Below are 23,883 nucleotides of genomic sequence, written 5' to 3' on the forward strand. Positions count from 1 at the left end.
TCTGGCCTTTAGAGCAAGATTGAGTCAGTGCATGGCACGGACTCGCCGAGTCCGAAGAACAGACTCGGCGAGTAGCTTGAATGTTGCACGACCACTCAGCGAGTGGCCTCGCCGAGTTGGGATGAGTGAACTCAGTGGGTCAAGGGGGAGTCAGAATGGACAGGTGGACCGAGTCAAACCGGACTCGCCGAGTTGTTCTTGAGACTCGGCGAGTTGAGTCGTGGTGGCCCCACAACTCGTGCCAGGTGGAGCTCGTCGAGTTGGGAAAGGATGCTCGACGTGTCAAGAGAGGATTCCAGGGAAATTGGTGATTGCGCTCAGACTCGCCGAGTCGCTATAGTGCACTCGCCGAGTCCGGTCAAGTTGACCGTTGACCAGCGTTGACCTAGATTGTCCTGTTATGGTATGGTCAACCCTAGTTGGGAAAGTGTTAATTAGAGATATATTGTGCTATAGGGGGATTTCAGCTCGGCAGATCGAGTGTTTAGCGATTTCAGGGTTACGGTTTACCGAGACACACGAGGTGAGTCTTCTCACTATACTTTACCTTGAGTAGGTAACCAGAGTTATGTGATAGAGTAATTGTATGCTATGTATGTTATGTGTTGTACTGCATTACTTTATATGTTTGATGTTGTGCATGTTTACAGAGTTAGAACCGGAAGGTTCACAGAGTTAGAACCTGAGGGTTCGCAGAGTTTGGGTGCACGGACCCACAGAGTTATAGCCTCGAGTGGCTAATATGTGTTATATGTAGTATTTTGGGAAACTCACTAAGCTTTGTGCTTACAGTGTTGATGTTATTTGTTTCAGGTGCTAGTGACGACCGTGGGAAGGCGCCGGCTTGATCCGTACACACACGTTTGGAGCTTGACATTTTGATCTTGGGATTTTGTAATATCTTGTTGAACAATTAAAAGGGGTTGTTTCTATGAATATTGATGAAATTATGCTTTTATAAAAATCAAAAAATTTGTTTGAAAAATCAGTGTTACAAATTGGTATCAGAGCCTTGGTTTGAGGGATTCGGGTACACCTTCGGGGGTATTTGAACTCAAACTGAGGAAATGAAGAGATATTTTCAAAATAAAAACCAAAATTTTCTAAGAGTAAAGGGTTTTCCAGGAAGAAACGTGTGTACGATCAGTCAGCGCCCGAACGGTGAATTCCCAAAATATCTTTTGTTATGTAATAACTATTATTGTGATGTGTGTGCATGCTAGAGTAGGCTAGGTATTGTTGATAGGGCTAGAGTGGCCTGTTTTGTGATGCCTTAGCTTAGGGAATGGTGAGCTGCTATGAGACGCTGAGAGTAATTAGGTAGCAGCTAGGGTTTTGTGTGAGATCTGTTCAGAGAGATTTAAGTATAATAGAGTACTTGGGGACTGGGATCCGAAGAGGACGATTTGGGGTGTGTACCGAGACGGTGTGGACAGTAGTATTGGGCCCGTACTACTAAAAGCACCGGAGCGGTACACAGTTCAAATAAGAATCTGGGGATGCCAAGAATCAAGGAGGGGTGGATTGTTGAACGTAAGAGTGTTCGAGTGAATTCTAATTATCGCATGTTGTATTTCAGAGGTTGATCATGGTGAGGACACGACACATGCCGGAGGATGCCGGATCTAGTGATGAGGACATTCGACAGATCATTCATGAGGAGGTGGCTGCAGTCATCAGAGCCGAGATACCAGAGATGTTCGGGTCCATTAAGACCGCTTTGATTGAGACGTTTGACGAGCGCTATGCCGCTCTTTCTGAGGCTGCGGTCGCAGCAGCTACCGCAGCGATTGCTGCGGCAAGACCCCAGGGAGGTGATGCGATGTTGTTCAGGGAGTTCAGCAACACCAAGCCACCAGAGTTTGATGGTACACAGGACCCGGTGGCAGCTATGAGGTGGATATCTGATATGGAGGGATGCTTCTTCACTTGCTCGTCCCCTAAGCATTTGAAGGTTCGGTTCGCGCTGAACCAGCTTCGCTTGGGAGCGAAGGACTGGTGGAAGTTTGTGACTGGGCATTTCACACCGACCGAGCTTGCGGCAGTGACCTGGGAGAGGTTCACTTCCATGTTCCGAGATGAGTATGTTCCTCAGGTGGAGAGGGAACGTCTGGCACAGGAGTTTCTGACCCTCAAGCAGGGTACCGAGTCAGTTACAACGATTACGAGGATGTTTCAGGAGAGGGCGATGTTTTGCCCTGAGCATGTATCCACCGAGCAGGCACGTATGAGCCGTTATCTGAGCATTTTGAGACGGGATATTCGGGAGTTCGCTGCGAACTCCTCGTACCGGACATTTGCCGAGCTTCAGGCAAATGCTCGGAAGAGGGAGATTGAGCTTGAGACTCAGGCCAGGGAGGAGGCGGAGTCTATGGGGAGGGATCGGCGGCCGGCACAGTCCCAGCCGGCAGCCAAGCGGGCCAAGCCCGCTGATCCCAGACCCGGGAGCCAGAAGGGCCGCACTTGTGGGAAGTGCGGCAAGGGTCACGATGGCGCCTGTCGGGCAGGGTCTTGCTACAAATGTGGCAAGGAGGGGCACATGGCTAAGGACTGCCCCAAGGGATTTGCAGTGTGCTTCCACTGCAACCAGACTGGACACCGGAAGGCGGAGTGTCCGCTGCTGCGCGGAGCATCTCAGGGGTCTGCTCCCGCCGCCATCAGAGCTACTGCTGCAGAGAGTCGGCCCGTGAAGGCCGAGGCACCGAGGGCTCGGGGGAGAGCCTTCCAGCTGACTGCGGAAGAGGTCCGCGCCGCACCCGACGTTGTGGCTGGTATGTTTCCTTTTCATTATTGTTTATGGTATTGAGATATTATGCTTATATCATGCTATGCTTAGGTAGCTTTCTTGTGAATTCTGTACCTGCTTTAGTGTTATTTGACTCGGGTGCGAGTCGATCATTTGTGTCTTTGGCATTTAGTCAGCGTATCAGTGTTAGTCGTGGAGTATTGAGTCGGCCCCTGCGGGTTTCCATAGCCGCCGACAGAGTGATTTGTGCTACAGAGGTCTTCCGGGGATGTGTATTGGAGATATTCGGGGTCGAGTTTCCGATCGACCTGATTCCGATTGCGATGGGTGATGTTTGTGTTATAGTGGGCATGGAATGGTTGAGCCGATTCGGTGCGGTTATCGATTGCGAGCGACAGTTGGTGACTGTACGAGATCCTAGTGGGGGAGTTCTTTCAGTATACGGCGAGGGTACACGTTCTGGATCAGCCTTTTGTTCGGCTGCTAGGGCGAGGCAGTGTTTACAGCAGGGCTGTAAGGGTTATGTAGCGTATGTGATGGATACGCGAATGATCTCCGAGAGACCGAGCTCTGTGGAGGAAGTTCCGGTGGTGCGGGAGTTTCCAGATGTATTTCCCGAAGAGTTACCAGGTGTGCCTCCCGCGAGGCAAGTGGAGTTTGGCATCGATTTGGTTCCGAGGGCCGCACCTATTGCTAAGGTGCCGTATCGCCTTGCGCCTCCAGAGATGCAGGAGTTATCCTCGCAACTTCAGGAGTTGCTGGGGAAGGGGTTTATTCGGCCGAGTAGCTCGCCGTGGGGAGCACCCATCTTGTTTGTGAAGAAGAAGGATGGCTCGCATCGCATGTGTATTGATTACCGGGAATTGAATAAGCTGACGGTCAAGAACCGTTACCCGCTGCCGAGGATCGACGATTTATTCGATCAGCTACAGGGAGCATCTTGGTTCTCCAAGATTGATTTGAGGTCGGGCTATCATCAGGTGAGAGTGCGGGACGAGGACGTCCAGAAGACAGCATTCAGGACGCGTTATAGGCATTATGAGTTTGTGGTGATGCCTTTTGGGCTCACTAATGCCCCGGCTGTGTTCATGGACCTCATGAACAGGGTATGTCGGCCGATGTTGGATCGGTCGGTGATTGTTTTCATTGATGATATTCTGGTATATTCGAGATCTAGTGAGCAGCACGAGGAGCATTTGAGGGAGGTGCTTGGGGTTTTGAGAGCGGAGAAACTTTACGCAAAGTTCTCCAAGTGCGATTTCTGGTTACGGGAGGTCCAGTTTCTGGGACATCTCGTTAACCAGAAGGGGATATTGGTCGATCCGGCCAAGGTTGACGCAGTGATGAGGTGGGAGGTGCCGAGGTCACCTTCTGAGATACGGAGTTTCCTCGGGTTGGCAGGGTATTATCGGAGATTTATTAAGGATTTCTCCAAGATTGCGGTTCCACTCACCAGATTGACCCGGAAGGGTGTGGCATTTGCATGGGGTCCCGAGCAGCAGACCTCCTTTGAGACGCTTCGCCAAAGGTTGTGTGAAGCTCCAGTATTAGCCCTTCCGGAAGGTATGGAAGGTTTTGTGGTATTCTGTGATGCATCGATCCTAGGATTGGGAGCGGTATTGATGCAAAGGGGTCATGTGATAGCTTATGCATCGAGACAGTTGAAGCCTCACGAGACGAGGTACCCCACACATGATTTGGAGTTGGGGGCAGTGGTGTTCGCCCTCAAGATTTGGCGGCACTACTTGTATGGGGTTCGTTGTACGATTTACACGGACCATAAGAGTTTGAAGTACTTGATGGATCAGCCTAACCTAAATATGCGGCAGAGAAGATGGTTAGACGTGGTCAAGGATTATGATTGTGAGATCTTGTACCACCCGGGCAAGGCTAATGTGGTAGCCGACGCGTTGAGTCGCAGGGCGGAGAGTACTCCCCTGCGAGATGTATGTTTGAGATTGACCGTGATAGCTCCAGTTCTGGACGCCATTCGTGGGGCTCAGGCCGAGGCCGTGCGTCCGGAGATGCAGAAGAGAGAGCGGGTTGTTGGGATGGTTTCTGAGTTTATATCGGATAGTCGAGGCCTTATGACTTATCAGGGCAGGATCTGGGTACCGTTTGTGGGCGGTACCCGTGCTACATTGATGGAGGAGGCTCATAGATCGAAATTTTCGATCCACCCCGGGGCCACGAAGATGTATTTGGATCTAAGGAAGGAGTATTGGTGGCCCTGTATGAAGAGGGATGTAGCATGGTTTGTCGAGAGGTGTTTGACCTGTCGAAGGGTAAAGGCCGAACACCAGAGACCGCATGGCAAGTTGCAGCCATTGGAGGTTCCCGAGTGGAAGTGGGAACAGATCACTATGGACTTTATCACCAAATTGCCGAGGACTGCCAGAGGAGTTGATGCAATTTGGGTGATTGTGGATAGATTGACAAAGAGCGCTCACTTTCTTGCCATCAGTGAGAGTTCTTCAGCAGAGAAGTTGGCGGAGGTTTACGTGAGGGAGGTTGTATCTCGGCATGGGGTGCCGATCTCGATTATTTCAGACCGCGATGTGCGTTTCACTTCCCGTTTTTGGAAGAAATTTCATGAGGAATTGGGTACTAAGTTGCATTTTAGTACCGCATACCACCCCCAGACCGACGGTCAGAGTGAGCGGACGATACAGACACTCGAGGACATGCTTCGAGCTTGTGTATTGGATTTTGGGGGTAGTTGGGACTCGTATTTGCCTCTAGCGGAGTTTTCCTACAATAACAGCTATCATTCGAGCATTGGTATGCCACCCTTTGAGCTATTATATGGTAGGAGGTGTCGGACTCCCATATGTTGGGGAGAGGTTGGGCAAAGGGTAATGGGCAGTACAGAGATCGTGAATCAGACGACAGAGCAGATACAGCTGGTCAGGCAGAGGTTAGTGACCGCTCAGAGCCGGCAGAAGAGTTACGCGGATAGGCGCCGGTCCGAATTGGAATTTCAGGTCGGCGACTTTGTTCTCCTGAAGGTCTCTCCTTGGAAAGGAGTGATCCGGTTCAGGAAGAGGGGCAAATTGGGACCCCGGTTTATTGGCCCATTTCGTGTGATCGCCAGGGTGGGCCGGGTAGCCTATCGACTGGAGTTACCAGCAGAGTTGGGACAGATTCACAACACTTTTCATGTATCGCAGTTGAGGAAATGTATAGCCGATGAGTCGGCAGTGGTTCCACTTGAGGATATTCAGGTTGATGCGAGCCTGAATTATGCGGAGAGACCAGTGGCTATTAGGGATCGGAAGATCAAAGTTTTGAGGAACAAGGAGGTACCTCTAGTATTGGTTCAGTGGCAACATCGGAAGGGATCAGAGATGACCTGGGAGCCGGAGGATATGATGCGGGAGCAGCATCCGGAGCTGTTTTAGAGCGGGACTTCGAGGGCGAAGTCCAGTTCTAGTGGGGGAGAGTTGTAACATCCGGATTTTACCAGGTATAATGTAAGTTTAATTGTATTATTTTGTAAGAGGGACTCGGCGAGTCAGGGCTCAGACTCGCCGAGTAGGGACGCGGGATTGAGCGAAGGTGCGCGCTTGGACTCGGCGAGTCCAGGGTATGGACTCGGTGAGTCTGCGCTGTGTTATGGAACCCTAAATCCCCGGGTTTGTGGCCTATTTAAGGGGCCTTATGGCCGTCATTTGCGCTCATCCAACCCCCAGAGTGTGTCCCTAGAGTTCTTGAGCGTTTGGTGAAGGATTGAGAGCAAATCTTGACCTTGTGAGTGTTGTTTAGCAAGAAGAAGGAGGCCCTAGGCAAGAAGAAGCAAAGGAGGTTGCTATTTCGTGGATTTGGAGCTTGGATCATCACTCTAGAGGTATTATTTTCGGACCATTTTCTGTTTGGTGAAACTTGATGCAAGTTAGGGCTTAATATGATCATTTATGGGGTGATTTGGTGCCCTTTGGTTCCCTCTTTGAGTTGAGACCATGGATCTGGATCCATAGAGGTCCAGAGGGCCTCACTCATCAAGCTTTATGGGTGGAAATGGAGTCCTTGGCCTTGTGTTGAAGTAGTAGAGTCAAAAACATCATTTGTGATCATGTAGAGGTTATTTATGCATCAAGATTGTGACTTTACGTGCTAAATAAGCATGGGGGGACTGGATCTATGGATTAGTGGACTGGATCTGGCCTTTAGAGCAAGATTGAGTCAGTGCATGGCACGGACTCGCCGAGTCCGAAGAACAGACTCGGCGAGTAGCTTGAATGTTGCACGACCACTCAGCGAGTGGCCTCGCCGAGTTGGGATGAGTGAACTCAGTGGGTCAAGGGGGAGTCAGAATGGACAGGTGGACTGAGTCAAACCGGACTCGCCGAGTTGTTCTTGAGACTCGGCGAGTTGAGTCGTGGTGGCCCCACAACTCGTGCCAGGTGGAGCTCGTCGAGTTGGGAAAGGATGCTCGACATGTCAAGAGAGGATTCCAGGGAAATTGGTGATTGCGCTCAGACTCGCCGAGTCGCTATAGTGCACTCGCCGAGTCCGGTCAAGTTGACCGTTGACCAGCGTTGACCTAGATTGTCCTGTTATGGTATGGTCAACCCTAGTTGGGAAAGTGTTAATTAGAGATATATTGTGCTATAGGGGGATTTCAGCTCGGCAGATCGAGTGTTTAGCGATTTCAGGGTTACGGTTTACCGAGACACACGAGGTGAGTCTTCTCACTATACTTTACCTTGAGTAGGTAACCAGAGTTATGTGATAGAGTAATTGTATGCTATGTATGTTATGTGTTGTACTGCATTACTTTATATGTTTGATGATGTGCATGTTTACAGAGTTAGAACCGGAAGGTTCACAGAGTTAGAACCTGAGGGTTCGCAGAGTTTGGGTGCACGGACCCACAGAGTTATAGCCTCGAGTGGCTAATATGTGTTATATGTAGTATTTTGGGAAACTCACTAAGCTTTGTGCTTACAGTGTTGATGTTATTTGTTTCAGGTGCTAGTGACGACCGTGGGAAGGCGCCGGCTTGATCCGTACACACACGTTTGGAGCTTGACATTTTGATCTTGGGATTTTGTAATATCTTGTCGAACAATTAAAAGGGGTTGTTTCTATGAATATTGATGAAATTATGCTTTTATAAAAATCAAAAAATTTGTTTGAAAAATCAGTGTTACAGTAATTTTGTTGTTAAGGATAATCCAACCAAAAAACAATAGAAACTAAATATAATCAAAATACAGAAACTACAATCAACTAAATAAGAAAATTGGATGGTTGAATCTATAAAAATAAAAATATTACATAAATATACATTTAACTACAAAGAAAAAAAAGCTCACATCCATCTTTTTTGCTCAAACAGAAAAACTCATATCTGTTTTCTGACTCTTTTTTTTCTTTAACACCATTTAATCGTAGAAACTTTATGATAATTCTTTAGTTTTCTTCAATCAAAATGGTTTTCCTAACAATGAAGACTCACATTGATATTACAAGCAAAACATTGATGTTTGAAAACACACATTTAAGATTGAGTAATATACACAAAGCGCATAAAAAGATTATAGTAAAAATTGAATATAACGAAAGAACATAAAAGATTAATTTGTGTTACTTGAAGTTTTTTCGACTATGTTTCGATGTAAGCTTACAATTTTAAAAGTTTGATTTTATATATTATTAGTGTAATTTAATAATTTTCATTATATCAATTACTTTTAATTGTATTTTTTTTTTTAATATTTACTTCATATAACTCAACATTACTTTTTTCATATATGAAATATAATGCAAATTATTAAATTACTGTGATAATATATCAAACCATATAAATAAAACTTTTAAAATTGCAAGATTACCTTGAAACTGTTGGGTTTTAGCCATAAGAACTTTCCTATGTGCGCATGCAAAACCCTATTGCTTGGATCTAGGCTTTCTAATAAACATGCTTTTGAATCCAAGACTTCTAATGGCTAATTAGGTTAAACAACAATATTAAAACAGATCTAGAATCATACCTTTGAATCCCTTGTTGATCTTGTTTGTCTTGGAGCTTCTAGAGTCACAATTGTCACTCCTCTAATGGCTTACAAACACCAATAGCAAGCAAGATGATTTAGGAGAGAGGAGAGGGGAGGAATTCGACCAGAGGTTCCTTGCTTTAGGTTGTGTGTCGAATTCCCTCATCCATAGGGGCTATTTATACTATTAGACTCCTTAAGGGCTTCACCCTAAACCCTAATTGGATAATCTTCTCTTAAGGCTATCCAAATCCATTCCATAGATAACCCTATGGACGATTTTGAGCTATCCTAAAGCTCTTAGAATCCGTCCAAGGTGTATCCTAATGGATTTATAGTCTAAAGTCTAACTATCAAACAATTGACAGTTTATACCCTCTTATTTAATTAATCTCTTTAAGTCACCAAATTAATACCAATTAATTTATGACTTATATTAATCAAATAGTTAAATATTATTCCTTATAATATTCACTTTCTCTTAATAAATCATCCTTCAAGTTGCTATGGTGAAGGCAACCCAAAAGGACCATGCACCACCGAATATAGTTATAGCCTTAGACACTATTCCAACAGTCTCCCACTTGGATAAGTCTAGTAACTATACAAGTACAATACGGTTTGCAATCGTAGCTCTCAAAGACGCTGTCAACTCTGATCTAATCAATCTTGTCCTTTAGATAAGGGATCGTACAGTCCTCTGTTAGATATCATGCTGACAATCCTATGGAATGGTTAGTCTAGCATTTATATTTCTCGATCTTCGATTTATTTGACATAGAACTTAATCGAACACATCAATTCAGTTCTGACCGGGCCCGGCACATAAGTCAAATCAAATCATCGAGTGGCCAAGATATCTCTTCTATCCTCTTAGGATAAAATTTACAGATAAACTTCGACTTATATGCATTTACTTATTCATTAACCAACTATACACAACAATGCGTTTTATAACATCAAGTTACTGATGCGTTTTCGCATTATCAATGCACAATCAATTAACAAATAATAAACCATATATCTAGGTTTTAAGACCATATGATATTATCGTCTTGCGATCACCTTTTATATCGTATTCCATAAAGTGATTCCAGCAAGCGCGGGTTTATTCCAATGCTCAAAACCAGTTCATAAGCACTCATGAACGTTGCAGCAACCCTTGCTATGTCTAACACCATTTAGACATTCTACACACCAATTCATGACAATCTTCATTCATATCTACTCCCAATATATGAACGATTGTGGACCATTTGAATAATTCGATTATTCCTAATAAACTCAATTATTCTGGAAGTCAAAACATGCAAAGTGAAACAATAGTTAAACAACTAACATGTGACAGTAACTTTACTCATAAATAAAACTCCTTTATTTAATCATCAAATGTTAATTACATTTATCTATTATACGTTTCTAATACTATCTAATCTATACTAATATCATCCTTCAGCCCAATACTCCTAGCATGCTGCAAGTGCTTAACCCTACTCAGTCCCTTCGTAAGCGGGTCTGCTGGGTTATCTTCTGATGATATCCTCTTCACTACGAGTTGTCCTTCTTCTACACGATGTCTAATGAAGTGATATTTTCTGTCGATATGTCGAGATCTACCATGATCCCTCGGTTCCTTGGTTAAGGCAACCGCACCTTCGTTATCACAGAAAATCTCCATGGGCTCCTTTATGGCCGGCACAACTCCAAGATCACCGATGAAGTTCTTCAGCCATATTGCCTCCTTCGACGCTTTGCTCGTTGCGATGTACTCTGATTCGCACGTTGAATCAGCTACGGTTTCCTGCTTGGAACTTTTCCATGTCACTGCTCCTCCATTTAGGGTAAAAACCCAGCCTGACTGCGAACGATAGTTGTCCCTGTCGGTCTGAAAGCTGGCGTCACTATACCTTCGTACCTTCAAGTCATCACTCCCTCCAAGGACTAAGAACCATTCTTTCGTCCTCCGAAGGTACTTAAGGATGTTCTTCACCGCAATCCAATGTGCTTTGCCAGGGTTCCCTTGATATCTGCTAACCATGCTCAAAGCGAAGGCTACATCAGGGCGAGTACAAGTCATAGCGTACATGATTGAGCCAACTGCGGAAGCGTATGGTACTCGGCTCATTTCTGCTATCTCAGCTTCGGTACTCGGACTTTGAGTCTTACTCAACTTGGCATTTCCTTGTATCGGTAGTTCTCCCTTCTTTGAGTTTTCCATACTAAAACGTTTTAGTACCTTCTCCAAGTAAGTATTCTGACTAAGTCCAATTAGTCTCTTACTTCTTTCTCTTACTATCCTTATTCCCAAAATGTAAGAAGCCTCTCCGAGGTCCTTCATAGCGAAGCACTTCCCGAGCCAGGACTTAACCTCCTGCAGAGTCGAGATGTCGTTTCCTATAAGTAATATGTCATCGACATATAGAACGAGGAAGCTTACTATACTCCAACTGGCTTTGACATATACACAAGATTCGTCTTCGCTTCGTACAAATCCAAACTCTTTGACTTTCTCATCGAAGCAAAGATTCCATCTGCGAGATGCTTGCTTAAGTCCATAAATGGACTTCTCAAGCTTACACACTTTATTCGGATGCTTCGGATCCACAAACCCCTCTGGCTTAGCCATGTAAACATCCTCAGCCAACTTTCCTTTAAGGAAAGCGGTCTTGACATCCATTTGCCAAATCTCATAATCATGAAATGCGGCAATTGCTAGCATCACTCTAATAGATTTAATCTTCGCAACTGGTGAGAAGGTCTCATCATAGTCAACTCCGGGAGTTTGAGTAAATCCCTTCGCAACCAATCGCGCCTTATATGTGTGTACGTTCCCATCCACGTCGGTCTTCTTCTTGAAGATCCACTTGCACCCTACGGTCTTACGTTCGGGCACGTAATCAACCAAATTCCAAACTCGGTTATCGTACATGGATTGGATCTCGCTATCCATCGCCTCTTTCCATTTCGCAGACTCTGGGCCTGCGATGGCTTCCTCATAGCTATTAGGTTCATCAAGATTTATTAGTGTACCATCACTAATATACGTGTCCCCTTCGGTAGTAATATGAAAACCATAAAACTGGGGATGAACTCTAACTCTATCGGAACGTCTAAGAGGCAAGGATTCGTCAATCGGTTCAACCGGAGTTTCCTCCTCGGGTTGAATGCCAGCGGTAGAGGTTCCTTCATCTATCGATTCTTGAATCTCTTCAAGTTCGATTTGCCTCCCACTGTCTCCTTGGCTTATGAGTTCTCGCTCTCGGAAAACTCCTCTCCTCGCAACAAAGATAACATTATCTTTCGGTCTATAGAAGAGATATCCAAAGGAAGTTTGCGGGTAGCCGATGAAATTACATCGCTCACTTCGAGGTTCAAGCTTTTCGTGAGTATCTCGTCTTACGAAAGCCTCGCAACCCTAAACCTTGATATGTGCCAACGAGGGAGCTTTCCCCGTCCACATCTCGTGAGGTGTTTTGGCAACCTTCTTAGTAGGGACTCGGTTAAGGATATGGGCGGCAGTCTCTAAGGCATACCCCCAAAAGAAGATAGGTAGTGAAGCACGACTCATCATAGAGCGAACCATATCCAATAAGGTTCGATTACGCCTTTCTGCCACACCATTTAACTGCGGTGTCCTAGGAGGCGTCAATTGCGAAACTATTCCACACTCCTTGAGATAATCGTGGAATTCAAGACTTAGGTACTCTCCTCCTCGATCAGATTGAAGCATCTTGATTTTCCTGCCCAATTGATTCTCCACTTCATTCTTGAACTCTTTGAACTTTTCAAAGGTTTCTGACTTTTGCTTGATTAAATAGATATACCCATATCTACTATAATCATCGGTAAAAGTCACATAGAAGCGGTTCCCATCCTTCGTGGTTGATCTAAAAGGTCCACATACACCGGTATGTATTAGGTCTAATAGTCCTTCACCCCTTTCACAAGTACTCGTGAAGGGTGACTTAGTCATCTTTCCAAGTAAACAAGACTCGCACGTGTCATCTTCCCTAAGGTCGAATGACTCCAACACTCCATCCTTTTGGAGTTGGGCTATGCGTTTCTTGTTGACATGTCCAAGACGACAATGCCACAAGGATGCTTTATCCATGCTAGTGGAAGAATCAATATTCAAAACATCATTTCCTAAGTTATCAACAATCATAACAGTTTCATATATTCCATTACATGGTATAGCTTCAAAGTAAAAGACACCATTTAGATAAGCCAAAATAGAACCATTCTCATTATTAAAAGAAAATCTAAATCCTTGTCTATATAAACCATGAAATGAAATGATGTTTCTAGCCATTTCTGGCGAATAGCAACAATTGTTCAAATCTAAAACTAAACTATTCTTAAGCACTAAAGAATATACTCCAATCTTGGTCACAGGCGACGATCTTCTGTTCCCCATGATTAGATTGATCCTTCCTTGCTCCACATCCCTACTTCTTCTTAGTCCCTGCACATTAGAACAAATGTGATAACCACAACCGGTGTCAAGAACCCAAGAAATAGCATGCTTAGAATCGTTAGATTTGATTGCATATATACCTGCGAAAGATGGCTTGATCTTTCCTTCCTTGATGGCTTGCAGGTAATCCGGGCAGCTTCTCTTCCAATGTCCTATCTTGTGGCAGTGGTGGCACTCTGCCTCCTTCGGGTTAGAGCAGGGCTTAGAGGGATCAACTTTGGTCCCACTAGAAGAGGAACCATCTCGGGCTTTCACCTTTCGATAGTTATTTGAAGAAGCTTTCCTCTTCTTTCCCTTCCCTTGACCAATAGCCAAGACAGGAGCAGCGGATGGATTGGGAGTTGGTGCAACAGACTTGTCCTTGAAATTGCTCTCAGCAACCCTCAAGAGACCTTGGAGTTTACTTAGAGTGACCTCCTCTTTGTTCATGTGGTAGGTCATCCTAAATTGATTGTACATCGGAGGCAAAGAGTGAAGCACCATGTCGATCGCCAAGTCTTCGCCAAAGTCAACATTTAACTTGCGAAGGCGGTCGACATACCTTTGCATCTTTTGCAAGTGCATGGTAAGAGATTCTCCATGACTCATCTTGGCGGAAATCATGTTAGTGAAGATCTCGTAACGCTCTTATCTCGCGTTTTGGTGGTACCTCTCCAACAAGTCTTGATGCATTTCGTATGGATACATATCCTCGTAGGACTTTTGGAATTCGGAGTTCATGGTGGCGATCATGATGCAATGTACCTTCGTTGCATCTCGCTCATGAGTTTCAAAGGCGGTGATTTCGGCGGGAGTAGCAACTTCGGGGTTGATTTTCTCGAGCTTCTCATCGAGTACATACTCTTTATCCTCATAGCGAGCAATGGTGCGAATGTATCTTATCCATTCGCCAAAGTTCGTTCCATCGAAGGTGACCTTTTGGCAAAGGCTCATCAACGTGAAAGAACTAGCAGCAGCGTTGTTTGCGTTTGACATCTATAGAAAGGACAAAGATTGATTAGAATAAGAATCCCTAATTATCACCCAATAAGAAAAATTAGGGCTAGGATCCAACAATAACATTTACATACTAGAAAAGGGATGCCGTAATCTAACATGCAAATAAATTGAAGGTAAGTGAATGACGATTCACTAATTCTCCATCACAAAACTTAAACTTTTAGTCCTAAGTGTTTTTGAGAATTCCTAGATTCGGATGAGATTCATTGAACTATTCAATGGCATGTTTAAATCTTGATATGCCCCTCTTGTTTGTGACTGGGATGCCGAGGATCACAAAGCGGGTGTGAATTACCATGCAAATTCACATGGTGCCTTCATTGTAACGATCACCTATTCGATGTGCCGGTAAACCACACACGCTCCATCGAACTATGATGAACAATGAATCACCCTTTGCCACCTTCGCTTAGAACCAATTAGTGTGCCGGTAAACCACACACGCTCCACTAACATCTTAGCAAGGTGCAAAGTGTAATTTCATGGGATTGCATCAATTCACTTTTCCTAAAGTAACTAAGATTGGGAAATTAAAAAAAAAAAAGTTTTAGTTACTTCGTATTTCTTATTATACTTTTAATGAGAGGATGAGGTTGCCCTATCCTACCCGTTCGGCTAACGACCCTCCACCAATCAAGCGAGCGGTGGGTGTGAGTGTACACCCATTAAGCACCATTTTATAGGCCGCAACCTTATACCCACCTTATAGATCGGCTTCGTGAATGAGGCCTACTAGTGGTAAGACTAGCATTTAGTTATACATATATATATTAATCTAGTAATATCATATAAGTATAGGGTTGCATTTTAAACTTTTTCAAAATCTAGGGTTTGAAATTTAAGTTGTCTAAATTAAAACTTTTAATCACAAATATAGATTTCAAAACTTTAGGGTAGGTTCTAAACATTTAAAACATGAATGATCAAATAACAAATAATTCCAATTAACAATTAATATTCTAATTATCTTTATTTGATTTATCTTGATTTCTTTGAAGATAATTACCAAAATAGTTAATTATTATCATATAAGGAAATTAAATATTTTATTAGATGATAAATATCTTTAATTAGATCAAGATAATAGTCATATTTATCAAAAAATCGGATTTACATTGATCTAATATGATTAAGGTAAGTTTCCATAAGATAATTATGAAAAAATCCCGAATCTGGCCATTCCTGACGCCTGGACTCGCCGAGTGCACAAAGGGACTCGCCGAGTCAGGCCTACTCGACGAGTCCACCTTGGAACTCGACGAGTCAGTGACTCAAAACCCAAAAAATCGAATTTTGCAGGTTTGTTTCAGTTAATCAAGCAACAATTTAAAGAAAACCAATCTAGGCTCTGATACCACTGTTGGGTTTTAGCCATAAGAACTTTCCTATGTGCGCATGCAAAACCCTATTGCTTGGATCTAGGCTTTCTAATAAACATGCTTTTGAATCCAAGACTTCTAATGGCTAATTAGTTTAAACAACAATATTAAAACAGATCTAGAATCATACCTTTGAATCCCTTGTTGATCTTGTTTGTCTTGGAGCTTCTAGAGTCACAATTGTCACTCCTCTAATGGCTTACAAACACCAATAGCAAGCAAGATGATTTAGGAGAGAGGAGAGGGGAGGAATTCGACAAGAGGTTCCTTGCTTTAGGTTGTGTGTCGAATTCCCTCATCCATAGGGGCTATTTATACTATTAGACTCCTTAAGGGCTTCACCCTAAACCCTAATTGGATAATCTTCTCTTAAGGCTATCCAAATCCATTCTATAGATAACCCTATGGACGATTTTGAGCTATCCTAAAGCTCTTAGAATCCGTCCAAGGTGTATCCTAATGGATTTATAGTCTAAAGTCTAACTATCAAACAATTGACAGTTTATACCCTCTTATTTAATTAATCTCATTAAGTCACCAAATTAATACCAATTAATTTATGACTTATATTAATCAAATAGTTAAATATTATTCCTTATAATATTCACTCTCTCTTAATAAATCATCCTTTAAGTTGCTATGGTGAAGGCAACCCAAAAGGACCATGCACCACCGAATATAGTTATAGCCTTAGACACTATTCCAACAGAAACATGGTCGAAAAACCTTCAACCAACACAGATTAACCTTTTTCTATTCTTTCTTTATATTCAAATTTTCCTTATGATCTTTGTATGTGATTTGTGTATGATTTTTTATGTGATTTGTGTGTATTACTCAAAACAATTGACAATTTTTGTAGTAATAAAAAATTAAAAACCATTAAATTATAAAACCTTTCATATACCTTATTAAATTGAAAAGTTAACGATAATACATCAAATTAATAAGGAAAAATTAAGAGTTATGTGAGTTTCAAATCAATATGGTATTATGAAGATGATATTTATTATAATTATAAGAAAAAAGATTTATATATATATATATATATATATATATATATATATCAATTAAATAATTAGTCAAATAGCAAAAGTTAAAGAATTGGAGATTTCAAATGAATATAATTCAAGATACATGGTTTATCTTGAATAATATTCAATTGAATGATCTCCTTCATAATATACAAATAGATAGGAATAGACAATATACCATCATTTCTAAACATTAGTATCAAGTGTTAGATAAAAATCATAAGAGAAAACACAACACAAACCTCCAAATATGAGAGCACAACCTGCATGTCAAAAAAAGAGAGAAACAAATGAGTTTAGAGCCAATATATTTGGAAGAGACATGATCTATTTTATTCTTCACGAGTATACATCTAGTTATAGAGCATTGTGTTTTATTTTGGTAAAGAAAACCCCCCGAGAGATAGGATATCCAGATAGGCGTTTATGGGAAAATAAAATAAAATAAGGAAAGAGTTTATGGATATGGGCTCTTATACTTGCTTCTATTAAGTTCCAAATATTTTTATTAAGTCATACAAAAGAGTGACTTAAAGTTGAAAAGACTTTGTTCAAGTTTATAACAAATTTCACGCATTATTATAAAAAAATCATATCCTGATTACCATTGTTGGAAGATAACCGATTTCTTCAACTGTTCATATTTGAATCATAAATATTTTAACTAAAAACTTTTGTAAAAAAATAATACTAATATTTTAATAGTAAACAACTGTATGAAAGTTTTTTTTGTGAGAAAAGAGTATATATATATATATATATATATATATATATATATATATATATATATATATATATAATGTAAATATTACTAATTAACAAATATAAACAAGGTTGTAGAACTCGTTACTCGGTACCTGTTCGGCCGACTACTGAGTAGCGAGTACCCAGGAGTACTCGGGAGTACTCGGATTCGGTAATTTATGTAGAAATATTTTTAGGGAAATTATATATGTTAAAATCATAAGTTAAAATCATAATTTGTTAGAAATATATAACAAAATTAGATACATATGAATACACAAAAGCTAAAAAACACATAATAGTCTCACTTCGTGAATAATTACTAAAAATTTAAGATATATATGTCGTAATAATCACATGTGTTTGTATTAAATAATAAATCATTAAGTATATTATACATATTAATCATCGAGTTGACCGTATTTTACAACACTTCTCAGCTCAATAAGGAGCGATCGGGGAGTACTCGGGATTCTGTAGCTCGCTTCGGTAAGGGGCCGAGTAGCGAGTACTCGGAGGAGTAATCGGCTAACTCGGCGATTTTTACAACACTGAATATAAAACATTTTTTTTTTGAATCGGCAAATCTAATATACTCCTAAACTAACAACACCTATTTCACCTATGTCCACGACGTGACTTGAACCCTCAACCTCAATGAGGAAGGGCACAACCTGATACCGTTGGGCTATAAACCTTTTGGTAACAAATATAAAACATCATTTATGTTTCAAATCAATAAGGTTTAAGAAAACAATTTACCTAATGACAACATTTATAAGTGATAAATAGATAGATAGATTTGAGTTGATTACAAAAATGATATTATACCACAATAAGACGAAATGCTTGGCTTTCGCAAGATTTAGCAGGAAAAAAAAAAGAATAATTAGCACCTTGAGAGAGTAATGGATGATGGATAGGAAGTTGTTATTTAACCTATATGACACCATATTACAAGATATATCTAACCCTAAACTCAATCCCAAAAAGAAGTACAACTCATCCCCAAATTATATAAGTATAACCAAACGCATCATAAAATGTCGTGAATTCTGGAATAATTATGAGTCATGGCGTATACACATAAAGATATATGTGATGAAATTTACGTTGATGCCATTATATTTTACAAATATCAAAACTACCACCCACCCACAGACCCACGTTGCAAAAGGAAGTGCAGGTAAGGCTACTTGGTTTGGATATTATTATTTTTTGTCTTGCGATATCACCCCAAGTCACAATATGCGACAAAAAAGGTAAAAAAAGATCTTCACGATAAATTGGCGAGATAACTAATTTGTCGTTTTATGGGTACGAAAGTGGACACGTGGAGCGTGATGGTGATATTTGGATAAGACGAAAGGACAATACAATATTTCCAGCAGTTAGATTATGTAGGACCTAGTTTGGATTAAATCCATACCGTCAGTTACGCTCCTCACAGACCGTCGTATTATCTACTCCCTTTCTGTATAGTTAGCTTTTAACTTAACCATAGTTAACAAGTCGATTTATATATCAGCTCCCTGATCAGAGAACAGAGAAGACAGGAAGAAATGGTGATCACTGGAAGAGAAACCCTTAATTTACATCAGTCAGTCGGCGCCGGCAGCCATCCATGGGAGATGATACTAGAAGTTCCAAGCACGAATGCCTTCTTGCCGTTCTCCGGTAGCTCCATGAACGACGACGGATCGGCCATGTTTGAAGAGTTAACTACGATGCAGCTCCATCACCTCCTTTCGAACGTGGAAATGGCGGAATATGGTGATCATGCTTATGAGGTTGGGGAGGAGTGCGGCGATGTGCAAATGGACGATCAGTTTTGTATGTATGAGTTCAAGGTGAAGAGGTGTGCACGTGGGAGGTCACATGACTGGACTGACTGTCCGTACACTCATCCCGGTGAGAAGGCTCGCCGCCGTGATCCACGTAAGTTTCATTATTCCGGTAATCCTTGTTCGGAGTTTCGCAAGGGGTCGTGTGTGAAAGGCGACTTATGTGAGTTCGCACACGGTGTGTTTGAGTGCTGGCTCCATCCGTCGCGCTACCGTACTCAGCCGTGCAAGGATGGCGTCCTGTGCCGGCGGAGAATCTGCTTCTTCGCCCACACTCCTGAACAGCTTCGCATCGTGCCGCCGAGTCACCATGTGTCGACTCACTCGAATCGTCCCGAGTCGTACGACGGTTCTCCGCGTAGACTGATAACAGATTCGCACTTCGGCTCGTCTCCAACTTCTACTCTGTATTTTCCCCATTGCTCAACGCCAGCGGATTCGCCGCCGATGTCACCTGTATCGGCTCTTGGGCCCAACCCATTCGCTGACCTTGCTTCCTCGATGCGGAATCTGCAAATTGGGAAGGCCAGGAGATTGGGGATGAGTCTGATGAATGGATCGACGTATAGTTCAACGCACATTCCATACGCTGTCCGACCGACTCCATCGCGTCCGTCGCTGAAAGCATTGGAGGTATGGGAAGAGGGTGGTGCGACGGAGGAGCGGATGATGGAAAGGGTGGAGTCCGGTAAAGGGGTTAGAGCTCAGATTTACGCAAAACTCAGCAGGGAGAACTCGCTCAGTGAGTCGTGTGGTGTGTGAACTCGGCATGTCAATTTGACCTTTAATTAATGTATATATATTTACTATTCAGGATTTAGGATGAGGATAATGAAAGTGGAATATTAAAAAAATATTAAATGGCTGTAGATCGTAGTGCCACGTGGATTTTCTTTTTGATTAAGTAATGTCGCTTTACTTTCAACTCTTTTTCTTATGTATGAAACTACCTAGTTAACAAAATGGCGCTTATACTTTATTAGTCTCATAGTCTGCCTATTTAAACATAAATTTTAGTTTTTTTCTTAATCGGCAATTTTATTAAATACAGGATATGAATTTTAATTAAAATACAAAATGCTGGAATGTGTAGAAGATCCAGACTCCACAAAGAATGGAGGAGGGGATGTGTCATCGTTGGACACTTGGTCTAATCTTATATGTCTTGTGAATTAAAATTTTAATATATTTTGGACTTATATGGTATTCCTATAAGTGGATAAGTGTACTTTCGAGTTTGAATGTGAGGAAACACTATTTAAGAGGGGAACAAAGTGATGGGTTTAAATTTGGTTTATTTGTTTATTATACCATTTAATTTGTTATTCCTATTAATCTTGAGGCTGGTTATCATCTGCTTTATCGGTTTCCTTATTTAAAATATTTAATTTATGGATGACATGGCGTATTACGTGGACCTAGAACACATTTCATCATCGTTTCTCTTTCACCGCTTTCTCCTTAAACTAGGGTTCATAAAATTGAAGACAATAGTTCACTCGAAGATTAGGGTTACGAAAATGAAGAGAATTGGTGAATGCGATAAGAAGATGGCCTCCGATTTCATACGACATAAGTATTTGACAGTTAATGTACATTATAATGGGTTGTCCGCACCAAAACCATTAGTGCACTTGAGTGGTGTTGTTTCAATCTGAGATGTTGATTTTGGTGCAATGGATCTCAAAGAGTTTCTTTTGTTTCTTCAAAAGTTGATTAAAGGTAGTTGCAATAATGTCTATTACTGCACTATAAATGAACTATTGGCAGGAGGTATTATGAGAACTGGAATGATGCTGATTTAATGAAACAAATCCTCCATAGTGTCTTATTTACTTCTAGAACATCATAAAAATGAATTTTTGGACATGCATGTCCATTGCATGTCCCAAACACCAAATAGAGCACAAATGAAGGAAATGACACCAAATCTCATGCAAGAGTTCTAAAATTCAATCATATTCCAGATATAGCAACTATACTATTCAAAGGACACGAGAGATCCATAAAGTTGACAATTTTATGGATTTCAACCACTACATCATTTTGTATATGAAAGATTAAGCATAAAAACCTAGATCTAAGCTTATGTACTCATAAATCAATGAACTTGATACTCATAAAAGATCCAGGAGGTGTGAAAATGCTTGATGGAGTGTAACACTTGTTCCAGGTATTACTTAATTTATTTAAGATCTAGGGTTTTGGTGTGTGGACTCATCGAGTTGGGGGATCAACTCGTCGAGTAGAGGGCATTTCAAGAACGTGGGATTTACACCCTACTCGACGAGTAGGCGCTGCAATGATAAAACCTTATTTTAGGGTTTGCACCCTATATAATCTCCTTATGAGCCTTGAGGCTGACCTCCCATCGGCCTCCAAACCCTAAGAACGTCTGTGTTAACCCTAATCCCCATTCGCTTCCATTTTGTGAGTTAGAGTGACTTTTGAAGCTTAAGAAGAAGGAGATAGTGAGAAGATCCAGCAAACCAAGCACCCATCCTTGAGCTTAGTCATCTTGTGGACTGTTGTAAGTCTTCAAGACTCGATTGTTATCAAAGAATATGGCTTGATCTTGAGTTTACTCTTCATTTCCCACCTTTCTTGTTGAATGCAAGGTTTGCAACTTTATGAATCTCTAGAGCAAAATGGTCCCAAGGTGGGCTAGATCTGGCCTTTGGTTGAGCAAGGACATCATGCAAGGGTTTTGGGGCATATTTCCCTATTTTTGGCCATTTTGACCTAGGGACATGCATTGGACATGCATGTCCATAAAGCCACCATCTTTGGAACGTTTTAAGGACTAGGAACCTTTCTGGAAAGGATGGATTTCAGATCCTTAGAGTTTTGGACCAAATGGAAAAGCTTTGGAGCTTCCCAAAATTTGAAAAGGGCCTTAGAGCATTTGGAACGGATCTAGAAGGTAAAGTTGGAAACTTTATCCTTCTAGACACTGTAGGGCTTTAGATCTAAGCCATGGAGTCCCTGGATTCGGTGAATCATCACAACAAGCAAAAAGGAAGGGGGACTCGGCGAGTTGCTCTAAGAACTCGACGAGTCGGATCAAGTTTCCCCGCCTTCTTAATATCAAGTGAACTCGTTGAGCTAAGGAAACAACTCGGCGAGTTGGATAGGGTTTGATCAGGTTGTCTGGACTCGGTAGGAACTTGACGAGTGGTTAGATGCACTCGATGAGTTGAGGTCAGCATGGATTGTTGACTTTGACTTTGTCCAAGGTTGACTAGGGTTGACCTTGAGGGTAATTCTGGGATTCTAACAAGTCTATCTTATGATGTTTACAGGCAGTTGAGTGAGAGAAACATGTGGGACATATCTGGTTTTAGCTTGTCAGTTCAGCATTTGAGAGAGGTGAGTCTTCTCACCATATTAATGGGTCTAAGGCACCAATGCCGGCCCATTTTATGTTATGTGGTACACTTGCGTTTGTAGAGGTATGTGGTATGCTAGTTATTGTATGTTATTGCATGGAAGACCCCGGGGGGAGCCCGTGGCAGTTGGATATAAGACCATATGGGGTAGCCCATGGCATTCCCAAGTAAAGACCATGTGTGGTAGCCCATGACACGATGGTGTAAGACCCTGGGGGTAGCCCACAACATCCTCACAGGTTTATGTATGTGTATGTAGTGTGTTAGATACTTATGTGATGTGATATGCTAGGTTGATTATGTATGTTATTACATGAAAGACCTCGGGGGGTGGGGGTGGCAGTTGGATATAAGACCATGTGGGTTAGCCCATTACATTCCCAGGTAAATACCATGTGGGGTAGCCTATGGCATGATGGTGTAAGACCCTGGGGGAGCCACGACATCCTTACAGGTTTATGTATGCATGGCTTACGTGGTAAGTGTAGCTTTATAGCTAATATGATATGTGTTATGTAAATTGTGTGTGAGGTATGCTCTGGGGGGACTCACTAAGCATTAGCTTACATGTTGTGGATTTTTTTCAGGTACATCAGATCTTAAGGGCAAGGGCAAGGCGTGATGACATGATGTGCACTCTCACACATGCATTTTACGGGACACTCTGATGTTTTAAATAAAGTTGTAATGAATGTGGATTTAAAAATAATTGTTTTGGGATTTAATGGTTTATGGAAATGTGTTTGATTAATTAAAAATGAAAAAAAAAATCTTTTAAAATTTTGGTCGTTACAAGTTGGTATCAGAGCCTTGGTTTGAGGGATTCTAGCACACTCTTTGGTGTGTTAGGACTCAAACTAAGGAAATGGTAAATTGTTTTCAAAATAAAATGAAAAAGCTTTTAAAGAAAGGAAAAGATGAGAGTGCAACGTGCGTGATCAGACGAGCCAAGTAAGTAGTTCCCCAATGTGTTAGCCATGTTATACTAATGTTTGAGCTTTGTTAATCATATGGAAATTGCTATGTGTATGCTTTTAAAATTGTATACGGTTAGGAGCTTATAGCCTCAAAATGATTGATTTGTTCTTATTTCCTGTTCCTCGTTTGGTTGTGGTCCTAGGGTAGAATCTTTTATTCGAAAGTCTATTTTATCCTTTTCTCTGTATAATTTGCATGCATAAAGGCAACCGATTATGATTGGTATGGGTAGAGCAAATCTTAGAACAACATAGTATTTGAGAGGTGCGGTAGTCTGTGGAATGTTATTTATTT

The 23,883-nt window shown here is 41.8% G+C and overlaps 1 pseudogene across 1 annotated transcript; it reads left to right on the plus strand.

Moving 5' to 3' along the window:
- Positions 1-18,905: 18,905 nt before the first annotated feature.
- LOC145001121 (zinc finger CCCH domain-containing protein 23 pseudogene) lies at positions 18,906-20,185 on the plus strand (annotated as a pseudogene). The gene has a single exon (XR_013661493.1). The product of XR_013661493.1 is annotated as a zinc finger CCCH domain-containing protein 23 pseudogene (transcript).
- The last annotated feature ends 3,698 nt before the right edge of the window (positions 20,186-23,883 follow it).

Source organism: Lactuca saligna, chromosome 6 (assembly GCF_052625555.1).
Source record: "Lactuca saligna cultivar CGN05327 chromosome 6, ASM5262555v1, whole genome shotgun sequence".
Taxonomy (NCBI): Eukaryota; Viridiplantae; Streptophyta; class Magnoliopsida; order Asterales; family Asteraceae; genus Lactuca; species Lactuca saligna.